The sequence below is a fragment of the Nymphalis io genome, chromosome 17 (assembly GCF_905147045.1).
Source record: "Nymphalis io chromosome 17, ilAglIoxx1.1, whole genome shotgun sequence".
NCBI classification, from domain to species: Eukaryota; Metazoa; Arthropoda; class Insecta; order Lepidoptera; family Nymphalidae; genus Nymphalis; species Nymphalis io.
Genome location: NC_065904.1, coordinates 2690253 through 2704384, shown reverse-complemented (window position 1 = coordinate 2704384; position 14132 = coordinate 2690253). Strand labels below are relative to the sequence as shown.

General features: G+C 34.9%; 1 protein-coding gene across 3 annotated transcripts in view; it reads right to left on the bottom strand.

Moving 5' to 3' along the window:
- The window catches only part of LOC126775016 (uncharacterized), a 68627-nt gene that overhangs the window by 1124 nt on the left and 53371 nt on the right, over positions 1-14132 (bottom strand). The window lies entirely within an intron of this gene.

Genomic DNA, 14132 nt, shown 5'->3' with positions numbered 1-14132 from the left:
TTAGTGGCGACGTGTGTCTGCGAAAGTTCTGCGCAAAATATTTGTCACATTAATAATAATAATAATAAATAACTTTATTCACCAAAAAGAAACAAAGATAATAAAATTAAGGTACAAAACCATAAAAAAAGAGTTAACAATATCATAATTTGGTGAAAAGGTCGTAGTCTCAGCTAGGCTGCTTTTCAGTCTACGCCTTGTACATATGCTGCCAACACAAACGCTACATTCAGTGCAGTATAAGTTTATGCATATCATATAGTTTTTTTTTATAGAATAGGAAGGCGGACGAGCATATGGGCCACCTGATGGTAAGTGGTCACCAAACGCCCTTAGACATTGGCCTTGTAAGAAATGTTAACCATCGCTTACATCACCAATGCGCCACCAACCTTGGGAACTAAGATGTTATGTCCCTTGTGCCTGTAATTACACTGTCTCACTCACTAAATACAGGCCTTGTAAGAAATGTTAACCATCGCTTACATCACCAATGCGCCACAAACCTTGGGAACTAAGATGTTATGTCCCTTGTGCCTGTAATTACACTGGCTCACTCACCCTTCAAACCGGAACACAACAATACCAAGTATTGCTGTTTTGCAGTAGAATATCTGATGAGTGGGTGGTACCTACCCAGATATAGTATATCCATGCGAATTTAAATCAATGTTTATGTCACCAGGTACAAATACGTATTCATATTTTGGTGTTAAAAATGATAGATTGTCATCTAGCGTAGATAAAAATGTGCTAAAATAAATTTGGGAGGTCACTGTTGCTCAAGTGCCGAAGAATTTACTGGCAATACTTTTACTCTCAAATTTGAACGTATATATGCGCCTACTCCTCCTCCTCTAGATTGCGAATCTGATCGTGGTTCATGAAAAAAATTATAGCCTGGGATATTGTAATTTTTTAACGTGACGTTCTCAGATAGCCATGTTTCCGTGATAGAAATTATGTCTGGATCAAAATATTTTATAGTGTGTGATAATTCGTCTCTTCCTGTATTTAGTGATTGAGCATTCAGCACAGATAATTTTAACTTTGTAACTTTTTTACCCATTTTATAGAATTAAGCATATATATATAAAATTACATAATATAAAATACTATAACTTTTCCTTCTTAAAATGTTTGCATGAAATATTTTCCTCATAATAATAATTAAATTATATTTTAATTGAACGATAACAATTTCGCAATTGTCTCTAAAAGTACCAAAAAGATTACAATATTTTTTTATTTCTGCTATCGTAGTATATTCGCAATAAACATAGATTATAAAAGATAGTCATAATATAAAACGACTAATGTCGCGTATGGAGTTTATATGAAAAACAACTGAATTTGTTGATTTGCGCACCAAAATTTTGCAATCTTTAACCCAAACAAAAGAAAAGTTTCGTTATACGATATAAACACACATGTCATAAAACCAGATTCTGTCAAATTAAAACAGCTTAACTCTTAAAGAATTCAACCAAAACAGAACATCTTTAATGAAATTACAGTAATCCCATCATTAAAAACTGTTTTAGTTCTTATCATTTTTCAATAACATAAAATTACCTTATTTCTTAAAGGTTAAAAATGTAAAATCTCATTACAAGACCACTACATTTTTTCTCTTGACATATTTATATATCTGTATATATCTGTATAAGTCATCAAGTGAGTTAATGCAGGCTTAGTGAAGCCAAGGTTTATTTCAATGCGGTTAACGTAAAATGACCAATTTAGAAGATCACGACGCATTGTAGTCGTGATTGCGAAAAACGGTTTCTCGTATTAAAATTTAATTAAATGATGAACGTCGATAATGTTTGAGTTTAAACATCAAAGTTTCAATACAAAATTGAATCATTACAGTAAAATAGCAATTAGCATAGTATTACTGACTGAAGGGTTACGGTCTTCGTAATGATAATATTAAACTCATAGTACATAGTATAAACGAAAAGTATATTTTGTATCACAGCATCCTTCTTGGAGCAACATATTCGATACTATAATATTAAATCACAAACATAATTTTACATTCTTTTTTTTTTCAGCCTTTTGCCGTCCACTGCTGGAAGAAAATTTTACATTTAGCAATAAATAAATTTAATGCTGATGTTAAAAAATAAGACACATTATCTAAACTAATATTATAGAGAGGTAATATTTGTGAGGTTGTACGGGGTAATCTCTGGATCTGCTGAACCGATTTTGAAAATTCTTTTACCAATAGCTTATTAAGCCACACTATTTGTGAGTGTCATAAGCTATATATTAACCCGAAAAATGAAAAGGCTTTTTCGTGGTAGTCGGTTTTGCAAAGTAAGTTGGGGAAAAAACAGTCGGACGAAAACGTTTCTTACGAACGCCTTAATGATGAGAGATATATGATTGAATTCTAGAGAAAAGTTGTAGAACTTGATGATATCTACAAAAAAGTTAGCATATGACTAACTTTTATATTTAAGTCACAGAAAATAGTTTTTTATATTACAAAAATATTTTTTTGTTCATATTATCAACAATTATGAATTCTTATCAAAATAAGTAAACTTATCGTCTCTGGTGTTTAAAAAAAAGACTTTTGCCTCTTACTGCATATAATTTGGACGAATACTTAAAGAGACAATACGACATAGGTATGGAACCGCGACCGTGTCGTAATCTATTGAATGATATTTCTATTAGACCTTTTTTTCATATACAACACGTCAATCTATTTGTAAATAAATTGCTTTATCACCAAGGAAACTTTATTTAGATAAAATTCTTTTTATACAGTATATTTTTGGTTGCATAGTTTAAGAGATAATTTAAAATATCAAATACGCGAGACAATGCTCGACCAACGCGACTTTTGGCAGTCAGGAAATAAATCATAGCACTCAGCACTAACCGAACCACAATCATAATTTCATCACAAGTAAAAATGTTTACCGCCCAACGAAGTGGGCACGGGCACGGTACAATTGATAGAACTAATTGGGGTTATTCATTGATTTTGATACAAGATATATAAATTTAATTGTATTTGTATATGTTTGTTACATGTACATGTTATTAGGTAGTAGGGCTTTGTGAAAGTCCGTTTGGGTAGGTACCACCCACTTGGTGGCGCATTGGCGATGCGGAAAATGGGTAACATGATGACATTAATGACCACTTCCCGCCAGGCGGCCCGCTTGCCGGTCATCTAACTATTTCATAAAAAAAACACCTTGCATTGGCACTACTAAATACGAAATATAAACTCGCTCACACCGTCAAGGCTGCCACACAATCAATCTAAGATCCCATACCTCTTATTCCGGTAGTTACACGGCTCACTTTGATGTTATAAGCTTTATATATATATTAGTTTCCTCCTGTAGCTTTGGCCACGTCTGCATAACAACCTTGGGAACAACCCAACGGGTAGATAACAATCTACCCGTCTACCGCGCAGTTGGCTGCCCTCTGTTTAGATAGATAGCCATGATCGAAATCGATTGAGAATCATTAACTTATCTGTAGTAATATTTAACAATAACATAAACATAATTATGTATTTCTAAATATTCACTTACGTATCAATAAAGTTAGCCAATAGCTACTAAATAGAATTCGACCTCATATATACAAATCTAGGTATATTCGAACTATATAATATTTATATTATAAAAGACCAAAGACCTAATTAAAGCGCGCATGCAGATTATTTGTATTCGCTTCTTATTAATTAAATAAGATAAAACATATCATCGTAAAGCGTTAAAGTGGTTGACAAAACGGTTGAGTCGAAATATACAATCCATTCTCAAACGCATGCAATGCATCCTCAAACTCCAATTTACCAAAAAGAGCGGTTTACCTTTCTTGGCTCTGAAATTTGCGCTTGGAGAAAAATCTGTGTGTGCAACACAACTTCTGCCTTATAAATATTGTCAGGTTTGGGTTGTATCTGAGGCGGTACGAATGTTGCGTAACCATGATCGTTATTGAATAAGCTGAGTTTTCAGTCTCAATATTTTAAATGTTCTTAATTTTTTAATTATTTCAGGAAATCGTTATTGTGACAAATATTGATTGGAATCTTTTATTTAGTAAAAGTTAGTGTGTAAGTTAAATCTTGCAACTGAATTACAAACAAGTTCCACACATTTAATTCAATCGATTGAGTTCAAAGTTTTGGCGCTAATTATCATACAGTTAAGTATAGTACACTATTTTTGCTTGTTTGGACGATTTAATTTTAATTTAGTATCCAATATACTACCGTTATATGTAAATAAGCTAGATTATATAAAAGTCATTGAATAGACCAACATAAATGTTTAAAACTTTCCATATATTAGCGATGGCGACATTCGCTGCTATAAAACTCGGTGCATGGTAATAAAATTATATAAAAAAAACCTTTTCCAATCACATTAAAACCGCTGTAAATATTTATATGTACACTTGACCACGCATTCGTGTATAAATGTACACAATTAACGCGTTCAAAGATAAAAAAAACAATTATTTTTTATGATAGCTTAATTCTTTAACCGCTACAGCCCACTGTACGTGTAAAATCGGCGCCAGCGCAAGGCGACTTGCGCAAGATTCTTAAAAATATAAAATGCTCTGATTAACTTTCATTAGTCCCTAAATTATTATTAATACACAACAATTAATTATTGAGATTATTGACTTGAATAAAATTAAACAAATTATTATTATTGCTTTTGATATCTTTAAAAAATTATGATGTTACGCCCACAGCGTTATGTCCGTGGTTTTACTTTCAATTAACAAGTGCACGGACACTTAACGATCAGATATATCGAGATAATCAACGCTTTGTTGATTAAAAAAAATAATTAATTTTAATTTTTAAATGTCACAAACAAAATATTTGCTTGTATATTGCTAACAAAAATATCAAGCGTAATTGAAGCCGAGAAAAATAAATAGTTATGTAATATCTATTGATATATATATTTCCTTCCAATCAAGTGTAAAGTTTACGTTAGGAGTTGGGACAATAATAGAAGTCATTTTTTTATAAATAGGTCGCAGATTGGTTGCCGTCCGACGTATCGTATCTTTCCTACCCAGGGTATACCCTGGAGAACAATTTTAAATCACGAGCAGGCGTATGCGTTTTCGTCCAGAATGACATCTGCTTTCGGTGTCTCCGGCGATTTGAAGACACCATATTTTCGGTACTTTGGGCTTTGGTGGACACGGGTATGGAAAAAATCCTGTATGCCTGTGTCTACCGATCGTACAGCGGGAATCAAGAGACAACAAGGCTCACAGAATACCTCAGTGAGGCGGCTGATGCGGCTCAACGGTTGTACCCCACAGCCCAATTGGTATTTCTGGGGAATTTTAATGCCCACCACAAGGAGTGGCTATTTCCATACCAGGACACTGACCATGCTGGGTTAGAGACGCGAAGGCTAGCCTTAGCGTTAGATCTTACCCAGCTGGTCCATGGTGCTATACGAGTACCTGACGTTGACTCGCATAAGGCCTATTGCTTGGACCTTCTACTGACAACTGATCCGGACCGTTACTCAGTGGCGATCTCTTCACCGTTAGGTAAGTCCGACCACTGTCTGGTGAAATCTGTATCTGTCTACACACTTTCCAACCCCAGTCTTACTGGAACTCGGCATGTGTGGCGATACAAGTCAGCAGATTGGGAAAGAATGCGCTCTTTCCTTGCATGCTATCCTTGGCAGCGTGTGTGCTTCTCATCTGGTGATCCCTCGATTAGCGTGCAAAGTGTGACAGATTGCTACGTCTGGCTATGGAATATTTTATTCCATTTTCAGACGTGCCACTCTCCACTAAAGCTCAACCTTGGTTCGGACCTGAATGAGGACGCGCTGAAACATTGAAGCATCAAGCGTACCTGGCTTGGGTTGATGCTCGTAATCGCAAAGCGAGGGATATACGCCAAAAAAGAGAGCCTTTAATAAAGCCGCCAAGTCATGCAAGAAAGCTATGCAAAAGTCACGCTTCGATCACATTAGTCGAATAGGGAACAAACTGGCTTCGTACCCCTCGGGTAGCAAAGCGTATTGGTCCCAAGCTAAAGCGGTTGAAGCAAACTTTTGTCGGCCCTCACTGCCTCCCCTTCAGAAGCCTGACGGGAAGCTTGCTCACACCGCTGAAGAGAAAGCAAATCTGTTTGCGTCTCTATTTGCGGAGTCTTCACGTCTTGACGCTGGTAGCGCGACACCTCCAGCAACACCTAGCACCGACACTCATATGAGTGATATACGCATTCGGCAAAAGGAAGTTCGAAAAACGCTACGCAGTCTAGACGTGAACAAGGCAAGCGGACCTGATGGCATTCCAGCAATTGTCCTGAGGAGCTGTGTGCCTGAACTGTCTCTTATCCTGACACGTCTGTTTCGCCTCTCTCTTGAGACTGGTCAAGTGCCTAAGTCCTGGAAGCTTGTTAACGTGCAGCCCGTGCCTAAAAAGGGCAGTCATGCTGACCCTGCCAATTACAGACCCATCTCGGTTACGTCCATTTTGTGCAAGACAATGGAACGTATCCTAAATACTAGGCTCCTGACGTACCTAGAAGCCAATGGCATTCTCAGTGACCGACAGTACGGGTTTCGCCGAAACCGGTCCACTGGTTATCTTCTGGTGTACGTCACACACATCTGGAGTGAGATCCACCATCGATAAACACGGGGAGGCACTTGCTGTTTCTTTGGATATCTCTAAGGCCTTTGATAGGGTTTGGCGTGATGGCCTTATCAGCAAGCTTCCTGCATATGGCCTGCCTGTTAAGAGTAGTGGTTGATGGCCACTCGTCGGATCAAATGGCTATAAATGCCGATGTTCCCCAGGGGTCAGTGCTCTCGGCGACACTATTTCTGCTGCACATTAATGATCTGCTAATGCCCGGTATCCATGGATACGCAGATGATTGCACAGTTGTCGAGAGCTACAAGTCCAACGCGCGAGCTAGTGAGGCCCAAATCCAGGCTCAGAGAGAGGCCATGGTAGAGCGCCTGAGCTTGACCCTTAAGGCAGTGTCCGATTGAGGCGATGCCAATCTGGTCAAGTTCAATGCATCTAAGACGCAGGCGTGTTTGTTTTCCGCCAAAAAGAGAGAATTCCAGCTACCTTCTTCCTTCCGAAATGTATCTGTACCTATAACTAACCATCTTGACCTTCTTGGCATTACTCTCACGTCGACTCTAAATTTCGGCTCTTTTATTGAGTCCAAAGCCCAAATAGCCGCTCGAAAACTTGGTATCCTCTCCAAAGTGAGACGTTACTTTACTCCAGAATAACTGCTCAACTTATATAAAGCACAAGTGAGGTCATGAATGGAGTACTGCTCTCACTTTTGGGATGGCTCTGCCAAGAACCACCTTCAGGCTCTAGAGTTGATTGAGAGGCGTGCCAGAAAGTTGATAGGAGACGACGCATTGGTCGAGTCTAGGCTCCAAAGTCTGGAACATCGACGTGTGGTTGCATCACTCTCAGTCTTCTATGGGATACATTTCGGAGAATGTGCTCAGGAATTACATGAACTGATTCCTCCAGCCCCTTTTTACTATCGAACGGCCCGGCAAACACGACCAAAGCCCCATAGGTACACAGTGGAAATTCCCCGTCTACGTACGAAGCGCTTTGAGTCTACATTCATCATTTGCACTGCGAAACTTTGGAATGCTTTGCCTGAGTCCGTATTTCCCGATAGGTACAGTGTTGGTGTTTTCAAATCCAGAGTAAACAGGTTTCTTATAGGCAAGCGTGCTACATCTTAGATCGTGTCGATGCTTAACATCAGGCAAGTCAACGGTCAAACGCTGGCCTATTAATAGTAAAAAAAAAAATGTAATGTCAGTATATTAACTAATATTTTTTTCTTGAACAACTTGATCCAACGATATCGTATCGCATGAACTAAATGACCCTTTTATGTATGTGGGTAGAGCTTCCAACACTTATTTTGTTAAATAAAAAAAAACATCATTCTTTATATAAATATCACTTTGAAAGTGTCAATATATTTTAATAAATGTTTTTACAAAATATATGGCAACACCTACGTGCTTGTCAGATGTGTAAGCTCCTCATTATCGCTATTATGTAAAGAAGCCCTTGAAGGAAGACGATCATTTTATTAAAGTTTAAATTGCTTCATCTTGACAACATGACATCTTTATGTTCTGCGTAATTGGCTATGGAGTAAGGATACTCATTATTGACGACGTCACGTCTTCTTTGATACCATCGTTGTACGCGCTTAGTCAGCTATTTAGTCTTTTTCAAAACAAATAAGCAAAGTGTTAATGCAAGTTTTCTCTCGGAAGTATGCGAAGGTTCGTTGTTATCTGGGTAACATTTATCCACTTATTGTAAATATAATTTTGTACGAAAAGAATAATAATTTCGAAATTATATTTTTATAACTATTTTTAGGACATTATTGACAATTTACGCTCAAATATTCTAATTAAAAAATGATTGTAATTTTTTTCATGAGGTGATCTCACTTTTGGTGTTTCTTATTTTGTTTTTTCCTATCTAATTAACAATATGGCAAGTAATTATAAATTAATTATAATAACCTATACCTTTTTATTTGTTAAATATATACTACCGTGTTTCGGAATTGATATAACGCTGTCTGCGCCTGATCTCTCTCCGATTACCCCATCGAATTATGAGGGGCAATAGAAAGTATGTCTGTGTTTGTTATTTTGTTTGTTATATTATATCCTGTGTAGCTGCAGTCTCCGTGTCCACCAAAATGTCAATTTCCAAACGCAACGATCAAGCACATTAAGGTTTGATGAATTATATATAAATAATATCTCTCTTTGAACCATTAATGAAATAAAATCTTAAGCACGATTTTTTCAATTTAATGGTTCTTTTTATACTAATTTGAATTTAATGAACAATGATTATTATTTCTTTATTCAGTTAATAAATTAAATAAGCGCGTGGGAAGGTGCTTTTATTATTATCAGTAAAAATATTGTTAAATGTTTAATGTTTAGTTTTTGCTACGCGATAATAGATGGCGTTAGTAGTAATTTACAATCGCGCTATTTGTTTATTAAATTGCATAGAAGAGACATTATTTTTGTATTATTAAAGCAAAAATAAAGTTTATGTCTGGAAGCATTGGTTAAATGTGGCTCAGTGTTAGAAATTACGTGCAATGTAACATTGCATTATCATAACTAACATAAATTGTGTTATCTGCAAAACTATACAAGACTATAATATATTAATGATAGCTGATATTTACTATACAATTGTATTAATTTAAATGTTTTTAATGAAAATTAAGCTAATTATATTGCAACGTCGAATTATGACGCATTTCTTTTAATTCTATAGTGCAGGTAGGCGAACGGGCAGGTCTGATGGTAACCAACCTTGAAAACTAAGATATTATGTCCCTTATACCTATAGTTACACTGGCTCAGTAACCCTTCCAACAACAATACTACGTATTGCTGTTTAGCGGAAGACTATCTGATGAGTGGATGGTATTTACCCAGACGGGCTTACGCAAAGGCCTACCAACACGTAAACGCAACGTCAACGTAACGTTTCTGATGCAAAAAATAATCTGAAACTAAATAAACAGTCACGAGTTTCGCCACTTGCCAGGGCAGACGATGAATTGAGTGGCCCACCTAGTTTTTTTTTTATTTCGTCACAGCTGGGCTTGTCAATTTGGCAATATCTAATCGTTAATACCACAATATTTGCAAGGCATCAAGTGAAGATATAAAACGTGAATCAGTGCTTCATCTAATTATCCAGACCGTCTCCAATAAATAAATAAAACCCAAAAACAATTGTTGAAAAATTACATAAGGTCGAATCGAGTTTCCTTAAGTATGAGTTTTATTTCTGAATATGTAATGCATAGTACTTCAATGTTGATATAAAATAAAGACTTAAAACGAAGCTGGCAAATTGAGAGCGTGCCTTTCTATTAACCCAACGTTTTTAAAAGAATTCAGTTTTTTTCAAATATATTCACGCCAACACCGTTTAAATTACAATAGATTGATTTATATTATTTATCATACTCCATCACAGCACAGTTTGGCATGATATAAGGGCCTTGGCAACTTCACAGCTGTGATTTGTTGAAATACATCAATCTGGCTCCTTTACACGTTAATTATAATACAACCGCGGGCAACGACTGAGGTACATTATGTATAGCTTAGAATTGTTACCTTAACTATGTGGTTTGCCTAGATTTTAATATAATTTGACTTAATAATTACCACACGCAACAATTTCTATAAAATACTTTACTTGGCGGTAAAGCATTGTGTAAATCTGTTTGGATAGGTAGCTTGAAAGCCAGTGTATACAGGATAAGGACACAACATTTTAGTTCCCATTTATTCATCAGCCTTCTTATATCAAATGAATCTAATATAGACAATATTAAGCTAGTATCTAGGACAGGAAACAGTCGGCCTGTAAAAAAGTAATAGCATATACCGAACAAACGATCGACACACAAAGATATTTACAGTGAATAACATAAGAGAAAAACTGTTTTTTCAAATATTCTTTCATAAATAATTTGACAATTCACATTTCATAAACATATAAATATTTGTTATACCAATCATTGGGGGAATATGTCATAAACGCCACGATAGGCAGACGGGTTGGCGATCGCAGTAAGTTGGTCATAGTACTCTAAGAGACGCTGCTGCCCGTACTCTGGTGTATATTTCTTCGGGCCGACTTCTACGCCCCCTACGGGATGAAATGGGGTGACATGGATATGATATAGTGTGATATTCGTCGCCGTCACCACACTATTGATCCACATCAATAAATTAGGATTTAGGAACATTTAAATTGATTGATCACACGTCCATTGTTGCTATCGACAAATCAAAAATAGACAACACCAATTTAAAGTTCCAAAGATCGTCTATAGTTACATCCAATCATAAATTTTTTACCTTCAACTAACTAAAGTAAATTCGAACACCCAATTAAATTCCATCATTATATTTGTCGTAATTTGTCGGAATTTACATACTAAGTCGCTTTTAATATGCGTCCTAATGACATTTGCGCCATGTCACATACATGCAACATTATCATAAGTGAAGAAGAAAAGGCCGTGAGCAATAGTTTAATTATATACGTATGTTTGAATAAAGAATTATATAATAAGCTGTTTTGTTACATCACTAGAACGCATGGATAAATTGTGCGTTTCTATTACATGAGATATGGCCTCTGTACAGCCTAGAGACCCGTCCCGGAAAACACGCAAAGCCGTTGGTCTTGCGCCTGGACTATTTCCAGTCAGTTTACTGTCCCATTGTATGTATAATGACAGTGAAAGTGAGGTAGGGTAGTATGAAAATCTGACACATATCAAAGCGCATCAACTCATCAAAAACGAGAACAGGCTTTAGCCTTGAATAATTGAAAAGTATTAATTAATTTATTAATAACAAAAAGGAATACATTATATGTTATTATTATATATACAACGAAGTAGCGCAACGCATGACGTCATAAGAGAGCGTCATGCCGTTTGCCGTTATGGTTTACGAATCGGTTTTATCGCCAAGGCATGCCATTAGATGTTTCAGATAAAAAGTTTAAAGCCTCTAATTCGGCGGCCTACTGAGTGTGGGCAGCTCCAAATAAATTCTAAACAATAACATATTATAAATTTATAATTTATAAGCTTCTGTAGTCTTCAATGATAATTGGTAGCCTGCACTCTTTTCTTACACCATGAGTGCGCCGCAAAATACAGGATCTCAGGTTTTATATACGTTGTGTTTTTAAGTTCACTTAAATTTTGGCCCTTCTTAAATTTTTGCAGTTAGCGAAGTCATAGTTGATAATTATTTGCAAGCTAGTGAAGCACTACTTCCCTAACTACATACATATATAACAAAACCGGCTTATAATAGAAAAACTCGTTCCGGAACGTAAAGATCAAATGATCACTTAATAGAAAACACTTTGAATCACTTACACATTCATTATCAATAAATAAAAATTAAAATCCTTATTTCGCATTCGACCATTAATACACAAATTTAGATTTTTTAATTACGGAATCAATATTTGAAATTGAGCATCTTTAAATGATTGCATCTTTAGCAATTGGCACCTTTTAATAACTAAAAATACAATTAAAGAAAAACAAAAAATGAAAGTATTACTTTAATAAAAAAATCTGCCTTGTGCGTATGTGTAAGATAAATGTAAAAATAAACTTAATTATTTAACATTAAAAATAATCGTAAATCAATGAACAATTTAATTACTTATTAAAGGAAAACTACTTTTTTAATAAACATATTGCAAAAGACCAATCTAAAGACCTTAAGCCGTATTTTGTTTAATAGCATTATATGACTTTTATGTTACTTCAAATATATATTTATTAGCGGAATCGGAAATATTATTATTAAATACATTTATTGATTTTAAATATGCAATTAATTTTATAATAAACTCTATATGATATGATTATGTAAATATAATATGCGCAAAACACTTAAATTATCATTTTTTTCTGCCGTTTCTATGGTAACGCACGAACGAATTTACCTTTTAAAGAATTCGTAAATTAAATAAAAACGTCAGTAACATACGACGTTTTACAATTTTAAATTGGAAACATTTTTTGTACATACGATTTGCACAAACTGCCACGATGTGACATTTACAATGAAATTGCAATAAGTCAAAATCAAAATATTCTTCATCCAAGAACAGCCTTAAGATACTTAACGTTTGGACTCTACTACCACTTACCATCAGGTGGAGTAGAGTCATTTGCCATCCCGGGGCATATAAAAAAAAAAAAGCCTAAAATTATTGAGCTCCGATAGCAATTAAACGTGTAAATTACACTAGGCATAATATCTTAGCTTAGTGGATTGTCTCGCCTATTAACCTCGTTTAAATGTACCATTACACGTAACAATGTTTCATTACATAGGTTACTAATATTCTCAAGTGTACGATACACTAAAAAATAATTTTGATTAATCGTCCGAATCTAAACGCACGTCAAACTTCAACTTAATTTTAAGAAGTGGAATAATTCATATTACAAAATACATATTCTAGTACAAAAGTATATCCATTAAGATTCGTGTACGTCTGTCAGATGTTGCATATAAGAGGTGTTAAGACATTATTTATTAATTGAAACTGACAGGCGGACAGTCTGAGGAAACCTGCTGTTGGCGCCAGCAGATATTGCCAACAATTAACATTTAATATAAACACAGATTATATTACAATCAATTAACAAAAACAATTCGTAAATGGAATTTTAAATATGAATACTTATTAATACATATTCATATTACACAAAAAATAACTATCGTGATGTAAAATGCTTAATATAATACAGTACCTTTTTGTATTTTAAGCAGAAGTGAATTTCAATAATTACATTTTTCGTTTAAAGAGATTTGATACAATATTGAAACTGTAATGAAACCATCTTATATATTTTTATGTGTGTATAATTATGGAATTATACATAAACCGAACGCTTTGTTAGGTATTATTTAAGATTAAGTTATATTTCATCAATTTAAAATAGTAGAAAATCTTTACTTAGGTACCAACCAAGTTACATCCGAAACCGTAACAGACACTTTCGTTTTTGAAAGATTACAAAGAACTAAGACAAGAACATTAAATCTGTTTCCCTGCGATTTAGATAGTTTTATAATCTATATATATAAGTGAAATACCACACATCACGAGACCTCCTGAACTACCCGCCCGGTCCGCCTGAAATTTGTCACAGTTCCCCGACGTAGACGCTCACTAAGAACGGATTTTACGCAAAACATATCCTAATTACTACACATTTTTCTTCTTATCTATTTTATTAGCTAGTTATTAAATATAATTACCGATTATTTTACTACGGATTATACTAATCAATACGAAGATAGCCCAGTGGTTAGAACACGTGAATCTTCAAATCTTTAATCTAAGATGGCGGGTTCGTGATAAAGTAACAAACAGACATTTAGCATTTATAATATAGGCTAATATGTCTTATATTTAAAACTGCGTATTAAATATAAATTTATAAATAAGATTTTTACAAACAATATTAA